General features: G+C 43.2%; 1 non-coding gene across 1 annotated transcript; it reads left to right on the top strand.

Moving 5' to 3' along the window:
* Nucleotides 1–4,696: 4,696 nt before the first annotated feature.
* Nucleotides 4,697–4,768, top strand: Trnaa-agc (transfer RNA alanine (anticodon AGC)). Its single transcript has one exon. It is a non-coding gene; the product is annotated as a tRNA-Ala (tRNA).
* Nucleotides 4,769–5,369: the final 601 nt, after the last annotated feature.

Below are 5,369 nucleotides of genomic sequence, written 5' to 3'. Positions count from 1 at the left end.
AGAAAAAAACATGGGACATTTTACTTTACTGAGTGTGTTTTATCAGTGAGCATTTTGAAAGTTTAACCCCTGCACTACATTTCTTTCTGTATAAGATCATTATTCTTTAGACATTTTTCACTTTTTGTCTCATATGAAGTTAATTTAATGTTGCTGTGATAAAAACACAATGGCCAAAAGCAAGTTGGGAAGGAAAGGTTTGTTTGGCTTACACTTCCACATCACTGTTCATCATCAAAGGAAGTGAGGGCAGGTTATCAAACACAGCAGGAACCTGGAGACAGGAGGTGCTGATGCAGAAGCCATAGAGGGATGCAGCTTACTGACTTACTCACATGATCAGCCTGCTTTTATATGGAACCCAGGACCACCTTCCATCATTCACTTACTAAGAAAATGCTCTACAGGCCTGCCTACAGCATATTCTTATGGAGGCATATTCTCAGTTGTGTCTCTGTCCTCTCTGATGACCCTGCTTTGTGTAAAGATGACACAAAACCAACCATCATGCATGTGTGTGTGCTATTTCTTACTTTAGTGTGTATTCTTCTGTGGTTTGGTTTTCTTTTACATAGACTTCTAGCTGGCCTGGAATTCACTATGTAGTGCAGGACGACCTTGACCATCTTGTGATCTTCCAGTCTCTGCCTCTTGATTGTGGAAGTCATTATAGTCACACACCATGCAACTCTTCTTGGAGTTTGTTTTTCTAACACACTCACTTTCAGTTTCACATTTAAATAGACACTTTTGTTACAGAGGGGACAATTGGAGGTCTTTTATTCTTAAGAATAACCTATCATTTTGCAAAGAAGAGCTCACTCAACAAGTAGACAGGCTGTAAGTTTTGGTAGCTGTCAGGAGAGAAGAGAGGGATAGGAGAAATAGAGAAAGCCATCCCTTTGGAGTCAGGGTACAAGAGAGCAGGAAGTTCCATCAGTTGAGTCAGTAGTTTACTGTGCTGGAGGTAAATGATGGGCATGCCTAAGCCCTTCATATAAGAAAGGAGAATTCCAGAGTGTCAGAACAGGTTTTGACACAGGTTTTTTACTGATATCTGAAAAAGAAAAGAGAAGAAGAAAGACCCACACACACACACACACACACACACACACACACACACACAAAGACATAAACACACTCACTCACTCACTCACTCACTTACTCACTCACAGGCATGCACATGCCCATGTTGACACAAAAACGATATAGTTAATACTGCATGTCTGTGCATTTAAAATTGTGTTTGTGTGTTGGAAGTATGCATGCCTCTGTGTAGGGTCTGTGGATGCACAAAGAAGAGGCAAATGCACAGCTTACACGTGACTGTGTGTAGACAGTCTTCTCCATCCCTGTACTTCACATGCTTCCCCATCTGCTTCACTCTCTCTTCCACATGCTTGTTTTCCCCTTTCTCCACCTCCTAGTGTAACATGAGAGAAATCTGTGAACTCATCATTCACCCCCGCTTCCTTCTGACCAGAGGCAGTTGTTCTGTGGAGTTGTGGTCCCATCTGAAAAAGCACCCAGTAGTACCGGACACATTAAATATTAGTATTTCCTAAAAAGGAGACTGATTTTATTACCACAGAATGCAAGATGGGCTGAAAATGATCAATATGACTCAACTTATGTAGTTATATGTGGCAGATAGCTCGTTGTTAGGGCATCCCAGTGAAGACAGCTCTTTGGTGTAGGGGTAAGATTCAGGCCAGTGACCGATATCAGTTTAATTATGGTCATATGTGCTTTTGAGTGTTGTTTGAAATTTTGTATCTGGGAAGGAATTGTAAAAATACTTGTTCTCTGTTTGCATAAAAAATAAGGCAGAGGGTTGTAGCTGCCTGCAGCCAAGATAACTGGGTTCACCTGAAAGGGAGGCTGGGAATGGAAGAAGGGATGGAAGGGATGGAAGGGAAGAGATGAAGCCAAGACAAAGTTCTCTGATCAAGGATCCAAGTTTAATGTTCCGGTTTCAAATAAAAAGTGGGAGCCCCACACCCACCACCAGAATGCCTTCTTGCAGTGGGAGGTTTCTCAAGGCAAGCTCAGCAGGCAGTCTATTCTTCTCAGCTCCTATAGCAGATTGTAGGCCACCAAGGTGGGTAATGCCTCCTGGTCCTATTGTTTGGTCTACAAGATCCTTCAGGCCTTCTCAAGGCTGGGGGAAGGGCACAGAGGGTGGCTCAATTAGTAAAGTGATTATCTAGTGAACAGGAGGACATCAGTTCCATCCCCTGGAATAAAAAAATGTGTGTGATAGAACATGCTTGCCTGTGAATGTAGAGACACAGATCCCAGGGGCTTGCTGAACAGCCAGCCTAGACTACCAGGGTGTTCCAGGATAGTGACCAACCTTGTTTGAGAAAAGCGCCACCTGAACTGTAAAACTGGAGTCTCTCTTCTGCCTCCTGCCACATGCATGTACACACGCGTACATCTGTTCTACACACACAGTCACACACACACATACACAACTTGATAGAGGATGTACATGTATATATCTTCTGTACACAGTGACAGTATTGTGCTCTGTGGGACCGTGAAAGGATGGCTTGGCAGACACGCAGAAACCACAGTGCTCAGTTTCATGGAGCAAATGAGTGAGATGGACAAATGGATTCCCTCTGTGTGCTCTGTGTGTGCATGCATGTGCGTGTTGTCATATTAGCTTCTACAGCTTCATCATGTCTATTCTTTATATTCACCTTAGACCAGGACTGGGTTCCAATCTCGGGTTTATATTAGATATACCTAAGATACTAAGTGTTATATGCCATGAGAATATAATCCAGCCTATGCTCTTCCCCTCCCCACCATACAGAATACATCAGACCTGACTTGCACTGATGTAGTTCTTGTGATACCCACGAGGTGGCAGCACTATATTCTTACAATTTAATGAAAGGGGCTGATGTTTTACAGAGTAGCAAATATCCCCAAGTTAATGTATTTCTAGTGTGTTGGGAAGTTTTGGGGGTATACTAGAGCAGTTCCACTCATGCATTAACACAAATCTAGTGCTCAACATTTCACTTTATCTCCACTCAGTGTAAAGTGAGCAGTTCAAAATGTATATACAGGGGCATTTTATGGAGAATATGGTATCCATACTGGGATTGAATTCTGTGGCTCTCAGTTGTGTTTCCCACGTATTCCAACCCCTCTCCAGAAGACTATGGTATGACTACATAGATCCCTCCCTGTCAGACACCTTCACTCTCTGTCAATCATCAGCCAAACACTATGTTCCTTGGTGACTTTCAAGAGCATCCTGGTGTTTGTGGTCTGTTTTACTATTATTCTTTCATGCTGATCATTTTAACAGGCAAAGTTGGAAATATTTGTTCACGGTGGATTAGGTTTTATTTGTGTGTGTGTGTGTGTGTGTGTGTGTGTGTGTGTGTGTGTGTGTGTCTATGCTTGTGTCTGTGCCTGTGTGCATAGATGTGCGGGGGAATTGGGAATATATACTTTTGTTTATACAAATGAGTGTATGAGTGTGTGTGTTTGTGCCTGTGCCTGTGTATGTGAGTGCCTGTTTGCATGTTCATGTGTGTGTGGGGGGGTTATGTGCACATGTGCATTTTTGTATACGAATGACTGTATCACTGTGTCTGTCTGTCTGTCTGTCTGTCTGTCTGTCTGTTGTCTGTCTGTCAGGCTGTATATGTGTGTGTGGTTCATGTGCACGTTTACATTCATGTTAAGGCCACAAAAGGACTTTGGGTGACTTACTCTATCACTTTCTGATTTATTCACTTGGGAAAAGTTCTGTCACTAGACTTGTAACTAGGCTGGAAGGCAGCAGGTCTCACCTGAAATCCATCTTCACAGCAGAGGGTTAGAGTTGTATGTGTCAGTGTGGCCAGCATTTGTGCCTTTGAAAGTCCTGGGGGATGGGACAGTCCTAGAGTACAGGATTAATGTAGGAGACTTGTCAGGAAAGCATATCCTTATCATGAGCAAAATGATGCTTATGACAGGAACAGAAATTTTTCTCTTAGTTTTATGCTTTAAAACTTGCAGATAGGCAGCTAGAGACATCTAAGGAAAACTGATCTACATATGTTACAGTCTTTGTAACCAGGATATTCTGTTTTTTATATTGGGTATTATATTTACATTTCAGATTTTATCCCCTTACCCCACTTCCCCCCACCACCCAGAAGCCTCCTATTCCATCCCTCCTCCTCATGCTTCTATGAGGCTGTGCCTCCACCTACCCCCTCCCAACACCCACCTCCTTAAACTCACATCCCCCCCACTAGATGTTCAGCCTTCATGGGACCAAGAATCTCCTCTCCCACCTATGCTTGACAAGGCCATCCTCCCCTACATATACAGCTGGAGTCATGGGTCCCTCCCTATGTGCACCCAGGCTGGTGGTTTAGACCCTGGTGTGATGTTACTAACCCTGCAGAAAGACATTGTAATTACTTTGTCATGATAGTCCAGTTATTGTAGGGGTGCCATGTTTGAAAGAAGATAAAATTTGTTACTATTCATATTACTTTGTTTCATTGAATAAAGATTGTTTTTTCCTGTAAGCAATAAGGTAAAAATCCCATAAAAGTAGTAAACAAGAAATTATGAGTGATTCCAAAAGAAATGATTCAGATCCCTTGAGGCTGTAGGAAGGCAGCTTCCAGAATTGTGGCTTGATGTAGGCTGTGATGAGAGCTCTGGTAGACATGGGGGTATAGCTCAGTGGTAGAGCACATGCTTAGCATGCATGGGGTCCCGGGTTCGATTCCCGGTATCTCCACGCTTTTACATTTTTTTCGTCAGGGACTTTTTTTTTTTTTTTTTTCCTAGGATGTCACAACCTGGAAGACATTTCCATGGAGATCTCCATAAACCGGTGACTATGATAAAAGAGCTCATCTATGTCCATGACAACAGTGTTCCTCTAGAACCCTGATGACATTTCCACGGACACTTCCATAGTCTGGGGAGTACAGCGTGCTCAAGCCTCCAGGAATAGGTTTTGGTCACAGCTTGACCAAAGCTCTGCTTTCATGCTGGTGGCAGTTGCCTAGAGGATGTGCTTTCTCAGAGTGGTGATAGATAGATAACAAGGGTGAATGAGTTCTGCTTTAAGAAAAAGAAAGCAAGGGCTGGGCCGAGCATTCCTAGGTACTGAGCAGAGAGAGAAGGAGCCTTATGGTTGTCATAGTAACCTGGGGTCTTTTGGAGACCTTCTTCAATGGAGACCTAATTGATGCAGTGAGAGAAGCATTCTCTCTTACCAAGATTATGGGTTCCCAGAGATGAACACTTCAATCTCCCTGAGGGTGGGAAGACAGATGCAGGGATCCCAGACCCAAGTTGGCTCACTTCCACCTTGGGATTTGTGGCTAGTGAGT

Source organism: Arvicanthis niloticus, unplaced genomic scaffold (assembly GCF_011762505.2).
Source record: "Arvicanthis niloticus isolate mArvNil1 unplaced genomic scaffold, mArvNil1.pat.X pat_scaffold_854_arrow_ctg1, whole genome shotgun sequence".
NCBI lineage: Eukaryota > Metazoa > Chordata > Mammalia > Rodentia > Muridae > Arvicanthis > Arvicanthis niloticus.
This window is presented reverse-complemented; position numbering and strand designations above follow the sequence as displayed.